At 39.1% G+C, this 21,552-nt stretch overlaps 1 long non-coding RNA gene across 1 annotated transcript in view; it reads right to left on the bottom strand.

The window, feature by feature from the left end:
• Positions 1-8,221: 8,221 nt before the first annotated feature.
• LOC113658218 overlaps positions 8,222-21,552 on the bottom strand; it is a 58,848-nt gene continuing 45,517 nt past the window's right edge. Inside the window, exons 3-4 of the long non-coding RNA XR_007139297.1 lie at positions 20,459-20,575; positions 8,222-8,623 (exon numbers count right to left, since the gene is read on the bottom strand). This is a non-coding gene — a long non-coding RNA (uncharacterized LOC113658218). The remainder of the gene's footprint in view (positions 8,624-20,458; positions 20,576-21,552) is intronic.

Genomic DNA, 21,552 nt, shown 5'->3' with positions numbered 1-21,552 from the left:
TGCTTTCTCAGCTAATAAGGACATGTGGAATTTTCCATGAAAACACGAAAAAGAAACAGAGCCGTCAGCAACAGAAGGGCACAGAAATAGGTGCATGATTCGGCACTAAATACACATCGTACAGTACACGCTGAATTCGGAATATGATGCAGGAGTGAACTTTTAACTCGAGTTTGCAGTAAACAGATATCATGACGGAGTGTGACATTATGTGATGCTGCTGTATCTTGTACGTCAAGATGGAAATTAGACTCCTGTAAATACAGAGACATCAGATTAGAGCTGCGGATGTAAAAGATAGTTTCCAGGAAACACATCCAGAAACCATTTATTTAAAAAAAAAAGCCTACAAATCCAAACACTGACTTGAAAAACAGACCATTTTACAAGATTTAAGGGAAATAAAAATCCCTATAGAACACCCAAAGCTCGAGGATTAAAGACTTATTTCCAACGTCTTATCTCCATTTTCTTTTCTTTTTTCTTTCTTTCTTTTTTTGCAGAGTAAGTAAATAAAGAAAACACATCCCCCTGTCTGTTCGTAGTTTCTGATCCGGCTCCAATTATTCAATCCTGAAACATTTGGATTTTACACACAGACACACACAGATTTCAGAGCTTTAGATGGATTTTGAAAGGCAGCCCCGGAAAAGCCCTTCATTAAGAACATCTCTTTTTTTTTTCCCCCTCTCATGCCTTTCCCCTTTTCTCAATCCTTTGCTATTTATCTTTTTTTAATATGGATCTATAAATGTATAAATACCAGAGAATGAAAGCGAATGTAATTGCTTTAAAGCATAAAACCGCAGTGAGATGGAGGACAGGAGGCTAACATGGCATCATCTCTAAACTTAATGAAACAGCATCCTTTCGTTTTTTTTCCAGTAATTATAATAAAGATGGAAAAACATAATAAACGTCTCCCAGCCCCCACCTGCTAACAGTAATTATAATAGACTCAACAATAAATGGTAAAGCAGTGCAGTGCTGCATCTTGGGAATTCTCAGGGGTCTGTGGATTAGCTCGAAAAGCCTGAATGATTAAAATACACTAATTAAAATTTTGTGTTCCTTGGTAACTCGTCTTCCAGGGACCCTTGCACTGGTAAAAGGGGAATAAATGTGACAAAAGCAAATACTGCTTTAGACTTCAATAAGCAAACATGCTTAATAAACTTTTTTTAGATGTGCTTTTATTTATTTATTTGTTTATTTATTTATTTCTTTTTAATTCGAAGAGATAAAATCAAAGGTTTATCGCCTTCGTATCGTTCGCTGTGTTCGACTGTACAGAAACTGTTTCCAGTGATCGGGTCAAGGTTAAGAAAACAAATAATAATGGCTTTGTACAGTAGGAATCTACTGAGCTCCAGCTTGAAAATAAAGACAAAAATGCTTAAGATCATTTGTGGACTTTATTGGGCCATTAATCTTTAAGCACAGCTTTAGACAGAAATGTAAAGGTTTTTATTAAAATACACTTTTATCGTCTGCGATGAATAAAATACGACAGTGCACGCTGTTATAGGAGACTGACTAGAAGACTCGCCACACGCTAAAGTTGATTATTTTCCTGTAACAGCACATCCTGAAGCGCTTTATTCCGCTTATACCACAGCAAATATTTGAATGATGCTAAATGTTTCCCAAGAACAAGATGTTGCGTATTTAATTTAAGTTATTAATTTAATTTCGTGGAACATCTTCAAATCAAAGAGTTCGGCAATAAACGGCCTCGAGAAACCAGACGCTATTATTTTTTTTCTCTTAAAGACTTTTCTGTAGTGGAAAATAGACTTAAAGCAATTTTTCTTTGTTAGTCTGCTCACAAGTGCATGTGAATTAGGTCTTATCATAAAGTCGAGTCAACTCAAGAAGCTTTTATTGTCATTTCAACCATATACTGTATAGCTAACAGCGTACACGGTGAAATGAGACAACGTTTCTCCAGGACCGTGGTGCAACACGCAGCTAAGGACTGGAAAGGTTAACATAGAACAACAATCAACACTTTCTGTCCAATCAGTGTCGAGAATTCAATCAGTATAAAATCCCACAAACTTTTCCATCTTTAAGACTGATGAGGTGTATAAACGTATAACCGCATTATACACCATCGATAATATAATCCAGACTCGCCCAAGAGGCTACCGAGGCTCCCTCACTTCACAAGCACCATGCATTATGGATAAACAGGGAGAAGCTCGTCGCGTTTGACACACATGGAGAGAATGTCAGACACAAAAAACAACAAGATTTGATCAAAGGCTGGAAAGTAGCAGCAGTAATTATGCTACAGCCACTTCATCTGAAGGGGCTGGTCGTCACTGGAAGCTCGACGTCTTCGTATAACAGAATATCATGAAAGTAGTCGTAGCGGAAATCGAACGTGTCACCGGTGTGCTGAGGGCCGTGCTTTTAAACAGGGTGCGTTTTCTTTCAGAGCGTCCCAGAGGAGCCCGTCCAGAGAGGCCTCCGACTCTCCTCCCACTCATGCTTTACGCTGTCTCTGTAAATGATTGTAATCTGTTGTTTTCTGTCAGCAGGGACAACGGAGCAGGATAAGACACCTTCTCCCCCTGAAATCTCCCCCTCTTACAGAAAGAGATACCGCGAGTCAATCCCCTGGTAAAATCACAGAGAATCAAACAGAACGGAGATATCAAAGTGCTAAGGATATGTTGAGGTTACTGCTGACAGCTGCGTAAGACACGCTGGGACATTCCGGCGAGAACAAAAAAAAAAAAAAATCCTTTAAAATGATGAAAGGCAGCTACAAATGCACAGACAATTGTTTTGGGGGTAAAGTATTTTCATTCCTAATGCGGCACTTAAATATGATGTTTGGTAAGAAAACGTTGGCGCCTGCGAGTTAAACACCACAATGTTCTCATTTTAAGTGATTTAAAGTGAAGTGCTTGGCATTGCATGAAAAATATCCCTCCATCAGTGCTGATCAGTGTGCCAGGGCTATTAGGGATAAACTGAAGCTAATTATGGTTTGGAGCTGCAGATCTGGCCTGGTCAGAAGGCCTGAGTCTTCGCTGCTAAGGAGTCAGACTACAAGCACTGCCTCAGGATGGCTGTAATCCCCACTCGTATTATTGGCCAGGCTCGGAAGATTCAAAAAGCCTGCTTACAAATTTAATTACCTTTTCAGTTAACCAGAGCTTAAGAGCCAATGACCTGTTATTTCCACTGCAAGCTAGTTTCGGGAGCGTTGGAGGAGGGAGGACGATGAGACGACTGGGCACTGGAGAACTTATTCCCTCTCGGCGCCTTCTGACAGAGAAGCTGATGGCAAACCCAGACTCCAAATGTGTCATGAGCAAATTAAGTCCTCTTTATTATAAGTTGATGAGGAACAAAAGAACAAGAGACTGAGGTGACACACACACACACACACACACACACACACACACACACACACACACACACACACACACACACACACACACACACACCAGGTAAAGTGTATTGTGCTGATACACCAAGGAGAAAGTCAACTGGACAGAAAGAGATAAACATTGTAATCTGATACAGATGAGAAGTATCAGATTAATGCATTTGTGTGTGTGTGTGTGTGTGTGTGTGTGTGTGTGTGTGTGTGTGTGTGTGTGTGTGTGTGTGTGTGTGTGTGTAATGAGACAGAAACTAAAAGCAGCAAAGGAAACTGGGGGCATATTTGTTGTACCACAGTATAAGCAAGGCTTCTTTACAGAGGTGCTAAAATGTGCAAGCTTTCTTTGTCGAAACAAAACAAAAAAAATTGAACATGACTCCCTGTTATAAAAACTTCTGCCTCACTGCAATTACACAAAAGAAAATGAACACTTTCAGGTTGCCCCGGTAACCTAATTGCATCAGTACATTGCACACAGGAGCCAAAGTAACTGAATTTTGATGAAAAGGCGGCGATAATTTACGGCATTGAGAAATTAGTTGCCGTGGCGACGCGTTAATTACATCTCAAATTAACAATGCAAGTGTAGTGAAATTAAATATAAATCATATTTTCTGCATAAATTACAGGGGTTGATTAGTGCAGGCGCCAGGAGAGAGAGAGGTTGGGATTCCAAAGGCCTGTCACATCAACCCCCCCCCAACACCCCCCATATACCCCCCCACGTAACCCCCCCCCCACACACACACACACACTCCTCTTAAAGAGAGGCATGCCGCTTCACACCTCGCATAAACACAATCAGGAGAAGAGAATGAAACGTTGACTCACTGAGATGAGAGAAAAAGTAAAAGAAGAATTAAAGAGAAAATTATGATTTATTTACTCTCTTATTCTTTTTTCCAGTATGTTCTGTCCCTCTTTTTCGGGGAGACCAGTTAAACTAATAAAACTAATAGAAATTTGGTCACTTTTTTATATTAATATTTATGTTTGGAAATTAAACATAATGCAAACATTTTGTGTTACCCAAAGATTCTGTTAAATACGTTAGACCTGTTAGTTAGTTCTGCTGGTTCTCTGCAAATCTATTAGACGACTAGTGCAGACTTGTACGCAGAGACACAACAGTTTTGTTAGAGACATAAACAAATTCATGAAGTCATGGAAAGCAATAATCGGATCCGAATTAGAAAAAAAGGACAAGATTTACAACAGTCAATCTGTGCTATGTGATTATACAGAGTCTTCTGTGAGAGAAATTTCTCTTTGTAAAAAATTCAATGTTCAACGAGGGCTTCGTTTCTCAGTACTCAAAAAATGTTATGAATATTCAATGAAATTCTTAGTTTGCACATTACAAAACAGACAAAACGATCGCAAAAAGTTGGTGATATTTAACATATTCCTACACAAAGCCTAATTCCTACAGAAAGCCTTGTGGGAGTTGTTATGCAACATGTCTTGTCTTTCCATGCTAATAGTAAAAGATTGTTAATTGTATAAAGAAAAAGAAAAACAAAGAAATGTGTCATGCATAAGGAAGGCTGTATTAGTGCAGAGAATAACACATTACTTAATAACACCTTGCTATTTATTAATAACACATTAACATGGAACCCTGGCATATTATCATCTTCGTGTGACTGAGATGATTTTGTCCATTTTATGAAATTCCACATTCTCCCCAGACTCCTGTGTAGACTTATGAATAGTTCTCACAAAAATAAAAGTTTGGTGAAGAGCTACATGTGAGGTGATGTTTCATAAACCACCAGCATACTGTATGACAACATGGTGTTAAGAGTTTGCATTAGTCTTTATGCTAAGTTTGTCTTTGTGAAACATCATCCCTTTTTTATAGAAACATAAGAAATTTAAATCTAATGTGGTCCATTAACTGACCTCTTACTTCTCTATTCCAAAGAGTTTGCTTGTTTTGTCGTATCTTTTAGCTATGCTAATGCTGCTAGTTATTAGTCTTTTAGGCTAACTCTGTTGAAATAACTCGTTTTAGCAGCAAAGGCATTCTGCTTTCTTTGTCATTTTCAGGGTTAGTTGTTCTGTCATCATTTTCAGAGATTTTGTTTACCATGCTTGTGCTCTACAGAAATTTAGCCTGTAATCCTTCGATAAACTGGAGCCATGCAGGTCACAGTAATTTCTCATCACAAGGATTAAGGTCCTACACTAATGTGTAGCAGTTGCTGTACTCAAATATGATATAACAGACAGAACACAGTTTAGGTGCTAAAGTAATACAAACGTTGACTAAAAATATTTTTCAGTTTCAAGTAAATGAATTGCAGCTCTTTCAACCTATTAAGATACAGTTTGATTGGCCACTTTAATAGGAACACCAGTACACATGGAATTATAAAATCAGTCAATTATGTGTAAGCAGCACAGTGCAGACATCTTGTAAGTACAGTGATGCGCATCAGTTAAAGGCTTCTTATTCGTCTAGAGTCTGTTGAGCGTCTGGTTAATATATACTAATATACACACATGTATGTCACACAGACGAGGGATGAGAAACTGTTCCACTGGGAGCTTCGTGCAGTACTGTATGTTCAAATACTACATCTACAATTAATTCTGAAGAGCACTGCAGTAACTTCCTGAATTCTTTAAAAAAAAGAGCATATTTATAACTTTCCTTCACACATTTTTGCTCCAAATCCCGGATTTTAAAAATCAATAACAATGCCTTTTGTCATTTTAGCTGACGGTTGCTTGGCAAGACCAGAAGCCAAACCTACTTGGCAAACCAACATCATATGCATAACAATGTCCATTTCATTGAATCTAGAAGATTCAGAGAATGCAACCCTGCACTGATAGTGCGATCACTTGTTTTGAGTCAGTCTATCCTCCATGCTGTGGTCCCTCATGTACAGTGCCGTATCTAACCTCAGAGTGTGAAGAACAAGCCTCGGGAGCCACATCTGTTCAGGGGGCTGCCGGGAGGAGGGGGGAGCAAGACACAAACAACAGCAACAGGAACCAACTTGAGCCATCTAAATTATTCATCCTCCAGATGGATTCCTTTCCTCTTGAATTTTAAACTCAAACAAACCTATTCGCCAAGGTTTTCAGCAATGTTCCCTTGCATCCTATGCCACCCAAACTGAAAATGGACTAGTAGGTAAATAAACCAGACAAAAAAAAAAAAAAAAACTCATAGAAATTCTGTTTATTTGAACAATCCCTGTATTCTGTTTTATTACTGTTTTCCATTTGCAGGCATGGGGGACTTTCAAACTGACCTTGGGAGATGTATTTGACCAACCAACCTGCCCCAAGGGACACTAACTGTCACCAAGCTGCTAAAATGACAGCAAAATCCAATAAAGTCAGCATGTCTCTTTAGCAGCTATTGGGACATACCTCACAATCACATGCTATTTGACTTCACTTGATTTCTTTTTTCTTTTTTTTTTATTACATTTTGTATTTACTTCAGTAATAATTCTACACTGGCCACACTGTCCTTATGTTCTCAGTTAAGCATTAAATATGATCGGTAAAAGTCAAGAATTAGTTGATGGATCATAAATTAGAGTCACTTTGATCATTTTTCATCAAATGCTCATAAATCAGACTGAAAAAACAGAGCTGGGAATTTCCGCAGGGTAAAATATCCCAGATATCAGTCTTGCCATTTTTTTTGCATTTGAGCTATCTGTTGATGAAAAGCCCAGAATAATTATAGCAAATTGGAGTGATTCAGCAGCACTGTTTAAGAGCAGTGCTGTGGCCTGCCCATGCCTGGAGTCACAAACGCGTGAAAACTCGACAAAAGACAGAAGTCAGAAGTCTAAAGAAAAAAGTTTATACCGTTTCATTTTTGGCACAATGAGGAAAAACTAAAGTGATGGAAAGCTTCATGGTTTCCTTTGTGAGATAGGAGAACTTTTGTTCCTGGTTAAGAACTCAGCACTCTTGCAACAGGGAAGTCCAGCATGGCATTGTTTCCCATTGGATCCAAGGGTATGAAATCAGGTAAGATGGAATCTTGTTTATAAGCATCGAGGTGTGTACCTGAACCGTGCTGATCTGAAACTATTTTCATCATAATGCTCCTTTTCTTTGGCAATTCTCTTTTTTGCAATAGTTTTAAAACCACAGAATCTAGGTGTTGACAACATACTGTAGTAGGATTAAAGTTTCACAGGATACGCCCTGGAAAAATATTTTACCAGACATCCTTGTGAAATATATTATATACATATCAACTATATACACCCAAATATCAGAAGTTATTAGGTGCATTAGTTCAGATTAGTCAAGATTGGAGCTCTAGTGGCTAAGTAGGAGAAGTACAACAACACTCTGTAGATTTTTTTACACAAACCTACTGTACCTCCCAGTCCAGCTCCTAAAAACACTTAGTTAGTTAGTTAGTTAGTTAGTTAGTTAGTTAGTTAGTTAGTTAGTTAGCTAGCATTACGTACATTTCTACCACAATGATTCATCCAAAGCTTTACCATAACTGGCTCTCTTAGTAATAAAAATATGTCTACTCAATCTATTTTGTAAACCTTGCCATCCAAAAAGATTATTACAGATTATACCCAGGACCAGCTTTGAAATTCCTCATACAACTTCACATCCTGTTCGCCAAGAATATCTCACCAGTAATATATCATGGAACATCATTACCAATAACTGTTCTAGTTTTACTGTGTTTCTTGTCATTTTTTGGAAGGATGACATTTTTTGTGCACAGAAAAAGTATCTGGCTTTGGGCACAAAAAAGATTCAACTGCCATGTTTTCATTCAAACAGATTGAGATGAAGATGGAGTGAAGAGCCAATGGGTAGTGTCTATAAACTGATTTACAGAAGGCCCATGTAAACACGGACAAGCATTCCGGTCCGGATTACAATTTTTTTCTCATCCACGTTCTATATTATATATGCTTAAACAATAACTCACATTTTACATTGTTTCCAAGTTATTTTTCTGCCTAAGGATAGAAAAGTGACCATTGCACCTCAGGATGCCATGCTAATACACAGCCTCAGCACTCACTTAAAAGAAGCTTGTGGGATGTACAATGGACACGTAACCTACATTAGCCGAAACAACCTCAACTGGCAGAAGTCCATTCACACAAACCTACTTTCTGGCCTTGGACGAGGAGATGGAGATGACCTCAGTCTCAGGGGGCACCTCTTCCACTGTACATATCCACTTCTAAACGAGCCTGATGACTTTTAAAAGGACAAAGAATCATTAGGAGAATAAGTAGCCTTTCACATATTCTTTCTGTAACGCCCCCTGAAAGTAATTCCAATGCATTTACACAAAGGAGAATAGCTTTACTGGGAGAGGCAGTGGTTTAATGGTCCAATACGCTCTTGGCTCAAGTACAATTATCCTCCTATGATGGTGCAAAAAAGGTGGGGGGAAATCATATACTTTAAGGGAAAAGTGGGTTCAGCTGAATGTCAGAGTACACAGAAACATTTGCCCATTTATGAGTAAATAAATCATTCAAATAAAAAAGAAAATAAAGCAAATAACAGCAGTTCATATTCTTTGTACAAATACAAAGACATTTTCAATGCACAGATGACACACTACATAAATCTCAGATTCATTTTTCCATCCACATAAATTCTCAAAAGAATTCTTCTTATTATGAGTGCACAAGATTAAAGAAAGCAGTTAACATTGGTTTTAGTTCACTTGGACCAAACATTAAAAAAGCACTTCATTTCACAAAGCTGTGATTCTGAGTGAAGGCCAAGCCTGAGTAAACATCTTCTGTTCACACTTTGTTTCCAAAATCAGTTTTGTCTGGTTCTCTCTCTATACCACTGATATACTATCCATATGGAGGGGTAATAAAGTGGCTCCTAAAAGTTATTTAACATTTCACACACTTTCATGCTTCTCGTTGTTTAGGATGCTTTGTATTTGCTGGAACTAAAGCAATTCACCTCGAAAGTGAAGCCCAGTACATAAAAAAACTATTAAAAACAGGATTCTTGTTCTGGGCTTTTGTCAGTAATATACACTCCCTCTCACTCATCTTCTACCGCTTATCCGTACTTCTCTGGTCACGGGGAGCCTGTGCCTATCTCAGGCGTCATCGTGCATCGAGGCAGGATACACCCTGGACGGAGTGCCAACCCATCGCAGGGCACACACACTCTTATTCACTCACACACTCACACACTACGGACAATTTTCCAGAGATGCCAATCAACCTACCATGCATGTCTTTGGACCGGGGGAGAAAACCGGAGTACCCGGAGGAAACCCCCGAGGCACGGGGAGAACATGCAAACTCCACAAACACAAAGCGGACGTGCTAACCACTTAGGCCATCCTGCCCCCCCTCAATAATATACAATGACAAAAAAAAACAACATTAATATATTTTACCAAAATAACATGGAAGTGATTTTATTTAGGCTCATTTCTAACCTTGCCTTGGCATATGACTGTGCTGCCATAATAAATAAAATTTAAAAAAAATACCTGCTAGCTTTTCTCATGCAATAAGTCATGATTTTATCAACTTTTTTTGCATAGCTATGTTCCATTGTGACATAACTATAATTGATTTTGTACAGATACAGATACAGGCTGTCAGCACAGATAAGTGACTCTGTACAAAGTTTTAAATGTGTAAATGACCTAATAAAAAGACAAAAAAAAATCAGAAGTAACTGAATTATTTACGATTATTTCAGCAGCAATGTTAATGTGGACGGTGAAGTGATGACAATGAGGCACGTGTTTAAATGCTTTGAGTGACATTTACCTCGGGTGATGAGACAAAGGCGAACGTGGATGATGTTGATAATCACAGAGATTACTTATTTCCTACCAGAAAGACATAATTAAAACTTACTTAGTGGTTTTTATAAGTAGATTGGGTTATAAATGTAGAATCAGAGTATCTTTTAATGGTTTAAATAGATGTCATTTTGAGGCACAATGCAAAAGAGAAACATGTTTCAGTTAAGGACATAATATATAGTCCTTGAAAACGTCCACCATTTCCACCATGTAAAGAGTTTCCCAGTTTTCCCGCTACAGATTTAAGTGCTACATGCTATCATCTGCATTTATTTTCCCCAGCAGAGAAAGACACATGCTTGTTGAAGTAGTCATAATATCATTAAAATCAGACATGTTGACATGTCACCCTGAAGACGGGAGTCTAAATAAACATATGTTGTAAAGTATCTGGGAAAAAAATGAAACTATATGACAAAAAACAATCTAGACCTTCCTGACAAGGTTAGATAAAGACAACAGAATAACAACAAGTCCCCAGGGAGAACCAAAAAGGAAATGTAGGGCTTATTTTAGGAAGGGAATGGGGGCTGCCCTGTATGACACGGTTTCTGCAGGTTTACAACCGATAGTGTTTTACTGAAAAGATATCAAAGGTCATTTATTTTTAAACTAATAGAGCTTTAACAGAATGCTACACAATGAAAAGATAAACTGTATTTTTTGAGGTGTGGTCCAATGTTTTAATAAAAGTTTCACATAACATATTTGTCACACCATACAATTTAGCCAAATAGCTTCCCTGTATTATTTCACTAATTACTCCAATAGAAATAAATTCTGTCAGAAACCAGAATGTTTAAGCTTGGGTGTGCTGAGGGTGGAGGGATGACATGCTTGATTCCAATAAAGGGTAAATTAGGCCAAAGAGAATGCCGTTACTGAACGAGTGCTTGCTGAACAACATACCATTGGGCGCAACCGAACAGAATAGATCATGTTTTTAAAAAAGAGAAATAAAAAAAAATTGAATGAAATGTCAACACCCAACACAAGCAGGTTTGAACTCTAAACTCCTGTGGTTAAAGAATTGCCAGTTGATCCGTCGACATCAGTTAAGGCGGCGAGGGAGAGAAATGGGTTAAAACGGAGACCCGTTGCTTTTACTGTTGACAGGTAGAAATTTGAAACAGGCGAAGAGAGCCGCTAATGGCAGCAGAGCAGTGAGATAGGGCCTCCCGAAACTGACACTCCCATTAGGACCCTACTGGAAAGTGAAATATTTGATCACGAGAGGGAAATTGAGCAAAAATGAACTGAAACGAGATATAGTTGACTTACTTTCCTTCCAGCTCCCAGACATAGATGTCACTCAGACTTAATAAGCGTTTGAATTTCCATTTTATCACAGAAAATAGAGTGCGAGAAATAAAATCAGGCGGTTTCACCCTAATGGACAAAGTAATGGAGAGGTGAAACTGACACAACACATTCTCTCCATAGTAATGCCATCAAAATGAAAGCCCATTCACCGCAGGAGTTTTCAGGGAATCAATTCAAACCGAATAGTGGCCTTTTTCAGAGGGTTTTTATTTCATAATAGCTGCAACAAATATAGCACTTTGGATTTTGGGCAACAGGATGTCACTCAAGGCGATAGCAACACAGTCATTTATCCAATAGTGTCCAGTCCTGCAGTCAATCTGCGGTGTCCCTCTGTCTCTGCGCTCTGTGCATCAGGCAGACATTACAGTAATCCTACAGTAAAGGATTAGCTTACCGTTCCAAAATGTTACGTGTGAGGGCAGGTTATATTAGATGACCTCTGGGGCCTGCAAAACTAAGGCTGAGAAAATCCATGGACACACACACACACACACACACACACACACACACACACACACACACACACACACATACATATATGCACCACTTGTGATATGTATTATCATCAATGTTGTAAAGTCCTAAGGGAAGAGAGTGAGAAAACTGAGCCAATCACATTCAAACAGGATGTACAACCTCAGGATATAAAGGGTGTGGCAGAACAAGAAACCAACATGACGACAATATAAATCTAATCAAACAAATCCATAACCTGTATATCATTTACATCGCGATCATTTAATAAAATGCACATGAACAGAGCGTATAGTTCCTGGATAAATCAGCTGCTTTACTATATTTCCCAAGCCTATATGACTAAAAATCTGTGACACAACTGTTAGATGCAAATCCATGCTTGCTTTGTTTTTGACAATAATTACAGAAAGGGAAGGGGAGGAAAAGTCCTGACGTCTTGGTCCCCAGTGCTCCTCTGCGCTATTAATTATTCTGAGGAAGACAGATGTTAAATTGTGTATGCCCATCAGCTCTAAGACTTTCTGAAGATTTATCTTTCATATAAATCATGAATAAAATATTTTCTTGCAGGGAGAAAATGTTACATCTGTTTGGTGCATCTTGGATAGATGGAGAATCAGTACAAGCAGAACTTTAGTGACCATCTAAATAAAAATATGCCTAGTTTAGAAGATGAGCTAAGTTTGATCCTTCGTTTACATGGAACATAGACATGAATAAATGAAATGAAATATCTATCTATCTATCTATCTATCTATCTATCTATCTATCTATCTATCTATCTATCTATCTATCTATCTATCTATCAGTTAAGTTACATAATTATATATTATATACTATATATTGTCTACTCTGTATACATGCACTGTATATAGTATGAATGATTTCACATTTGCATATATGTTTGGTTCCGAATTAAATATGAGACACATCGTACTCATGAGAGATGGAGTGTAATATAGCCAGGCTTTACTAGGATACTTCATTAGTCTTTATGAATATTCACTATTTACATTTCATATTGTAAAAACACTAATCATGTGTGTGCACATACTGTATGTGTTAACGCCACGCTAGACTTTTTGTTCCATAGGAATAAGAGGAACGATTTTCTTCAGCCTGTCACCATCCAAGAAGAAATGTGGGCACATACTGTTCTGCCAAATACCTGAATAAATACCTAAACATGAATTCACCAATGCAGAGAGAGATGGAAAAAGATGGAAGTGCATCTATAATGGTTAGACATGCTTATAGCTAGGCTAAGAAGACACAGCCTCGGGGCCTGTCGGTCCCAGTGATGGAGGAGGTGTGGCCTCTGTGATTGACAGTTGTACTGAAGGAGGAAACATGTGCCTCCGTGCCTTTGAGTCAAAGTAAAGGAGCAGGAGTGGGCTTGATGAATTATAGTCCAGGCGAAGAACCTATGTATCTGTCAGTCCTTAAGAATGAGGAGGTGTGGCCTCAGGGTGGAGGTGATGTGTTTCCCGGTCAGTTTCACTCACGGAGGTTTGGCCTAAGATAACTGTGGCTCGAACTGAACTTGAACTGGCTTGAAACATATTTATATTATTGATTTTTTTTATCTGCTAAAAACACAAGAATCGAGATTTTATGTTCATCTATAAACACGCTGCCCGGATGCTACAATTCGGGTTGTTTCGAATTAAATCATTACCATGGCTCAGATATGAGGTAAATTTGTCTGCAATGAGAATGAACATTAATTTCCGGGGAAGCACTAGTGAATTTAGATCTCGGTATTTATTCAGGTATCTGTGCCCATATTTTTGCTTGGATAGAGGCATGTTTGAAGACAATCATACCTCTTGTTCCTCTGGAAAACTAAGGCCAGTGTGTGGTGTTGAGAGATAGGTGCACAACAGACGGTTGATGATTTCACAATATTAAGCTACAAAATTAGCAAAAGCTATGCATCAATATGCATCTATTTTTCCCCTTCTTGCTCTAATCATGAACAGCTGATGGGCTGTCAGCTGGCCTCCTGAGCAAATAATTAAGGCTTGTGCAACTTGTTCGTTCAATTTATCACTTCTGAAATGATGAATTATCTTGAAAGTATGACAGTTTAGTCAGCATTTATGAGGTAATGTAAATCATTATACGATTTCCAAAATGTAAGTATGTGAGTCATTTCAGGGCAGATCTGATGAAGCATATGGGTCACAATGGTTTGATGGTTTAATTAAAAAACATTGAATTTAAAATAAAATTGAATTTAGATGCAAATGCATCACTGTATTGTCCTGCATGATAATCATTGTATTACATTACTGCTTTAAGTGAATCTTTCCACATCAGATATGTTGATCAGATATTCTGATACATTAATGTTCCCATAAGGATTGACATGTCTGACTATTTGGCTGGCCCCATAAATATATCTATTTTACAAATACTGTAGCTTTTATTTTTTTAAAAAGAGTCAAAAGGTTTTACTTTAATAAGCATTAATCAGCTTATTAAAAATAATGCTAAAATTAACGTCCCCACAAGGTAAGTAAGTGTGTGTTTGTATGTATGTGTGTGTATAAACGTATGTGAATGCTTTGCCAATACTGTATATTTATATGGTCATGCCAATAAAGCTACTTTGAATTGACTTGAATTGAACTGACAGAGAGCCGGGACTTAAAGAAAGAGACTAAAGAAAATGAAAAAAAGGAAGAGGCTGAGATAGAGAAAGAAAGGCAGGCATCCTGAGCAGTAGATGAGAAGGAGGAGGTCGGGACACGAGCATCAGGGCTGTGGGTCTCTCGCCTCGCCCCCTGGCCACCATGACGGCGTCCTGCCCCCGCAACAGACAGCCAGGCTCACACAGCAGATGGAACTAATGATGCGCAACAAAAGAGATCATTTCACTGTGGTCTTGGGAAAGCCACAAAGACTGCTGGGACATTTGAGTGATAGGGCCAGCCAGTCGCCAGGGGTTAGATACGGCCAGCTTTTCTAGAAGTGTAGCCCTGAATAGAGGCTCCCTGGCCATGCCTCGGCTCTTTCATGTGTCTCACACAATCAGCCCGGCGCTGTTTTAAAAGAGGGGAAAAAAATCAAACGTGGGGACCCGAGACCGTCTTTTTTTGTTTTGTTTTGTTTCATCCTTTTTTATGAAGCATATCAGCAGGGGAATTTTCAAGACACACATTGTACGGGTCCTCCCAGGGAATCTACAGTTAGTCAATCATACAGGAATAGCCAGAAGCCGAAGATGCATTTTTTTGTTAAGATACTGTAAAGAGATTTAACATAGTATCTGACACACTTTTTATATTCCATGAAATGTAATGTAAATTCTAAACGGTCTTCTTGGAAAACATGACAATGTCAAAGCACTGAAGATAATAAAAGTGCCATAAATTATTACCAGTGGGGGAACATCAACATCAAGGTGTGGTATTTAAATCACACACACACACACACACACACACACACACACACACACACACACACACACACACACACACACACACACACACACACACACACACACACACACACACACACACACACACACACACACACACACACAGACTCAATCAAACAACTAAAAAGAAAAGGGTCTTTTAAAACACCAAAGTCAAAGGCAGTCTAAACTTTAACTCTTTTCATCAGGGCAACTTAATATTGCCCCACTGACAAACACAGTCCAAAGTTAACGAGAGAGATTTGCAAGCCCTTGGAATCAGGGGAAGAGGATTAGATTTGAAAGGCCTCTCCTGAGCCGCTGTCTTAAGAAAACTCTGCAACTCAGCCTTCTCTTTAAGAGCATAACAAGTACACCTGACTGAAAACGCAGCACATAAGCTCTCTTTGCCATCTGGAAGCACTGCCGCAGGAAAGGAGGTGGAAAAACACATAGGCCTTAGGACACCTGGGGAGGGGATTTAAGCAGGTTGTGGAGCATTCAGCTCAATCCTCAGTAGCCACATTGTAGGTAGCAGTGTGGAAAGCTTCCAATGCCGTCGACACTGACAGCACAGAGGTGTCTGTATTTAAGTCTGATAACACTATCAAGCCTTACAATACTCGACCTTACACTCAGATACTACCTGAGGGTCTTGACTTCCAGCTATATTAACAATAATCACAACAATCTTCATTATATCAGCTAGTCTTTTATAGTAGACTAGTATTCCAATATACATTTGAGTAAGAACTGTAAAATCCTGGGCCAGCAACTGGTAACAACTATCTCCTTGTCTCCATTGCTATGTCCAGGCTGCCCTTCTTGGCTGTCCAGTGAATTCCCATTAAATTAAATACCCAGGCGCTGTAACACCACAATGTCAGGGCTAAGACAAGAGGTATGAAATATGTGAAGAAAGGTAAAATATTGTGGAAAACATTGTTAACAGTTCAATTGGTTCCAGGCCCTAATTGATGTCCTCTGTCTTTATTAATTGTTGGAGTTAGTATGTCTTTCAATTATCCTTTCATTCATTTATTTTCTTGTGATTTGTGGTTTCATTTGAAGTGATACATAGTACTTTTATATATGGAGTAGGAACTTTCTTGAGGGGGAAAATATACTTTAATTTTTCTTTAATTTAGTGCACTTGGAAACAGGAAGGACTACTGAAACCAAGGAGGTAACCTAAAAAAGTCATGTAAGGAATAATCTGTTTTGTTGGTGAGGAGAGTTTTTCCCAGTCTTTCCATTTGGAGTTGTGTTTGAAGCAGTTGCCAATCCAGTTCCAGGAGATGACTGGGAATCTGCGTTTATAGATGGACTTTCCTAACGTTCAGCAGTGTGGATTTTTACTTTCTTTTTGGTTGTATCCATGTTAAGGTTTGAATTGCTTTGTGAGGTCACACTGCACACTGGTGGTTATATGAAGCTCAAATCGCATTAGACACTCTGTACATGAAGAATTTGTAGTTTTTCCTTTATATTCCTGTTTTTACCTAGCCAACTAGAGGCAATATATTCATATATTCAGGGTTGCAGTGGATCTGAAGATAAAGGGTCAGGCTTGCAGTGGATCCAAAGATAAAGGGTCATGGTTGCAATGGGTCTGAAGATAAATGGTCAGGCTTGCAGTGGATCTGAAGATAAAGGGTCAGATTTGAAATGGATCCAAAGATAAAGGGTCAGGGTTGAAATGGATCCAAAGATAAAGAGTCAGGGTTGCAGTGGATCCAAAGATAAAGGGTCAGAGTTGCAGTTGATCTGAAGATAAAGGGTCAGAGTTGCAGTGGATCCAAAGATAAAGGGTCAGGGTTACAGTGGATCTGAAGATAAAGGGTCAGGGTTACAGTGGATCTGAAGATAAAGGGTCAGGGTTGCAGTGGATCTGAAGATAAAGGGTCAGGATAAAGTGGATCTAAAGATACAGGGTCAGGGTTACAGTGGATCTGAAGATAAAGGGTCAGGATTACATTGGATCTGAAGATAAAGGGTCAGGGTTACAGTGGATCTGAAGATAAAGGGTCAGGATAAAGTGGATCTGAAGCCTTTTCTTGGAACCTAACTTTATAGTAAGATGGGAATACACAGTGGATAGGACACGCAAGGGACATGCACAGAAATATATAAAGACATGGAGCTGTGAGCTTTGAAGATTGTCATGTCAAACCAAGTAAACAATGTGGAGCAAATGAGACGACTAATATGCCACTTGATTGCTAACTGGTTTTAATAAAAAAAAAGATGGCTGGGTATTGAATAAGGTAGTGAATTTATTAAAAAAGAGTGCAATTAAACTGCAGTTCATCTGGTCAGCTGTGGCTCCTCTAATATCTGCAAAATGTTATGTTATAAAGAAATTCAAGACATTAAACAGGACTTCTGTTAGACATGACCTGTGAGTTTTCCTTAAGAGTTCTTTCACCAAGGTCCCAAAATGATCTCATATTTTTATATGTTTTGTCATAAATTAAAAATGAAATCAGAATGAATACAATCACATGCAATGGCAGTTCAAGCATGGCACAGTGTGCAAAACAACACACCTGGCAAGCACCGAGCAATACGTATGGTCGTAATTTATACAGTTTTTGGGAGGTATTCAGAATTACTCACAAATCTGGCTGCTGCTAGTTCATCAAATCGAATGTACGTAATCAGGCGCATTTCTCCATTCTCTAATGCCTAAGTTTTGATGCATAAAAAAATTTCACAAAAACCATAGAACCTCTTGCCCTTGTCGCCTTTCACATGGCCTTAATATTTGAATCAATACCCATGACTGGTTCTGGACTTATTTGGGTAAAAATCCAATGACTGATCACAAATTTTATGCATGCAATTTTGCTAATATATTAAGCCTGTTTTTATATATCCACGAGGATTTCCGTTTCCACCACTAACAATAACAACTCATTCCTCACCACCACAAAACATGAAACAGAAAGTATCCTGGCAAGTTGAAGTGATAGTGTTAGAATGGCACCAAGAGCAGATAGCCTTCACACCTGATGCAGATCATACCACGGTTCGGCCCTAGACCACCATTTTCATGAGGATCAGGGATCCATTCTCTGGACCACTTCTGAGCTTGAAAATATTGTTTATACTTTGAAATATTTTCACATTAAATTCAGTTTTAGAATCATCCCATTGTTTGAAGATGAAATATTGGCCAGGATAGCAGTGCAACATACAACACAAGGCACTATATTTGAAAGATCCTGAGAGAGCATTACCATGTAACATCAGTAAGATCAGTAATTCAGTTGGATCGGTAGCTCACAGTGTGATGATGGCTTAATTTGAGAGGAAGGCATACAGGGAGTTCGGGTCACTTCCTGCCAGAGAATGCTGCCAGCATCTTTGCAAGGAGGAGGAGGAGGGGGAGGCTGCTGGGCCGAGGCCCTAACCACGAGCTTGGGGACTCCCATTGCCACTTAGCATGCGCCATGCTTGTTAACCTCAATTTTCTGCCCATTCGCAGGGACAGGCCTACCTTCCTCTAGTTCTTGGCAGACATCACATCTAGCATGGAGCTTCCTCCTGCCCCCCACCAAGGCCTGACCACCAATGCACAGCACGACAGCAGGATGAGGAGGGGTTTTCGGGCCTAGGAAAATCTCTCCACTTATCCCTAAACCCCAGCTTTCTCTCTCTCACACTCTTCGCTCCAGGTGCCTCCATGGCAGCCGTTACCCACAGAGACCTACCTTTCCCTATTCACTTAGGAGAGCGATATGAGATGGCTGAAACAGCAGGGAAGCCTGGGGTCTTTTCCTGCAGCCAGCAGGGGTAGTATTGAGATTAATATCTTGACTTTGGAGTCATAAAACACACATAGGTGTCGAAAGATTAAAGAGCACCACACCATTATAAATATCAGTGCATAACTATAACTAAACAAGTTGTAGATTTATAAAGAAGTCTGACATACAGAAGGTTCTTTTTATACAGGTCTAAGAGGTAAACTCTCACACAGAGGTAAAATGCAGACACAAATTGCACTTGCCGAACACTGAGCACTCCTGGGCTTTCAGCCCTTAATTAATCCAGGCCTCTGGGTATCATGATGTGACTGGGCTGCTCCTCTGCATGTGTGACTCAATTAAGCCGTGTTGTGAAGCAGAGGTGCAACTTCAGTGTTGCTCCGAGTCTTCGCTATTGTATTGCTGCCAGTCGACTTTTGTGTTGTGCGAAAACCAAGACGATCGTAAACACGCTCATATCTTCATCTGCTTCAGTGGCATTGTATAATGCACGCTCCCCTGCTGATTTATTAAACAGATTACTTGCCAGTATTGAAAAATGCTACGATAGTGAAAACTTGCCTCACTCTTAGACGGCAATGTTAAGAAAATAATTTCAAGTGAACGGTGAATAGGGGTTGTGTAGAGTATACAAGCCTTCGCAAGGCGATGGAGAAAACAGTGAAGCAGACAGACAGACAGACAGACAGACAGACAGACAGACAGACAGACAGACAAACATCAGCTAAATCTACTTGCACTCACTTGGAAAAGTTCTTTTTTTTTCTCCATCAAAGTGAAATAAATCTTAAATAAAAATAAATCCACTGTTGCACATCAGTATCAAATCCCAATCAGCAAGTTTAGACTCAGAGCCAACTCAAAGAGGCTAAACCAGATTCGTTTTTGGATGCTGCTAGGGCTAAAGTTGAGCAGAAAGCCATCTTAAATTATTTTATTCCATTTTTAACAGTGTAACCAACAAAGCACTGGAGCTAGAAATCTCATGTATACCTTGTGTACAACAACCGTAACTGAAGCTGAAGTGCATTACGATTTGTTCTTTGCTGCGTAAACAATCGACTAGTTGACTAGTCTTCTTTTTTTTTTTTAATTACTAGTAGAATTACTAGTGAACTAGTAGTGTTGCCATGTAGTGTAACTCCCACACAGTGTAATAATAACTAACGGCTCAGAACCGGATTAGGATTCGGGGGAAATCCTTCAAGTAAATCCATGTACTGAGTAAAACTCACCTTGTTGGACACAACAAGCTGGATTGAGCTCTGTCTGTCGATCACGTCCTCTTCCTGTCTTTCAGTCTGTCTTCATAGAGAAAAGCTGCACACACTTACATCTCTGCCCGCAGATCCCTAAAGAAACATCACACATAACAGAGCCGTCACACGCGATCGTTTCTTTCGAATATTCTTTTTTTTTTTCGAAAGCTCTCAAAGCGAATACCACATAGACAAATCAGCATTCAGTTCACGCGGCAGCTTTTATATATCATTTTATATTACTTTTGTCAATGGCTCGTTTTTACACTGGATTTTACGAACAAGCGCTGCTTTCGACGGCACAATAACCGCTTTCATTTCATTGTAAAATCCGCCAAAAGCCCAATTAGATGTTTAGAGAGAAAAATACGACTTTCAATTTACCAAAACAAACCACTCAGTAAGTTAATAAAAAGACATTATCATTCATCTTGTGCTCTTATTAGATTGTGCATTTCTGCATGCAACCCTTTCAAAGGGAAAACAGGGGCTTCTGGCTTTCTTTAAAAAAAAAATTAAAAAAAAAAAGGCTGTAAGAGAGCATTCAGCAGGCTGAGAAGCTTACTGACAAAGCCAGTTAGAGTGATAAAAAGGAATTATACAGCCTTTTAGAGACATCTCATGGAAGAAAATCCTTTTTTTTTTTCTAAAGCAGGAAGTGTCTGTCTATGTAGACTACCATTTACAGACATCTTCATCGATGTACTACTGAAACACACGCAGCTCTTATTTTCTCATATAAAGTTCTTCGGAGAGTCGACCAGATTAGGCTATCCTTAAGGGAAAACTAAATCGCCATTCATCTCTCCTTTGCCAAGGGTTCTCCAGAAACACGACCGGTCGCATTCGCATTAGGATGGATGTCAGACAGAGTCGTTTTTCCCACAATCGCAATATCTTAGAAGAGATCGCTGCAAATCTACACCATCTTGACACGAAGCCAGATATGCTAGGAAACACTTTTCATCTTGTAGGAGAGACGACATGCTCTATAGGTGCTTGTCAATTTTAAAACAATCGTCCTAGTTCCCTCCCATCACCACCACCACCACCACCACTACCACCACCAC

Source organism: Tachysurus fulvidraco, chromosome 23 (genome assembly GCF_022655615.1).
Source record: "Tachysurus fulvidraco isolate hzauxx_2018 chromosome 23, HZAU_PFXX_2.0, whole genome shotgun sequence".
Taxonomy (NCBI): domain Eukaryota; kingdom Metazoa; phylum Chordata; class Actinopteri; order Siluriformes; family Bagridae; genus Tachysurus; species Tachysurus fulvidraco.
Note: the sequence above shows the minus strand (reverse complement) of the source record. Positions and strands in the feature narration are given on the sequence as shown.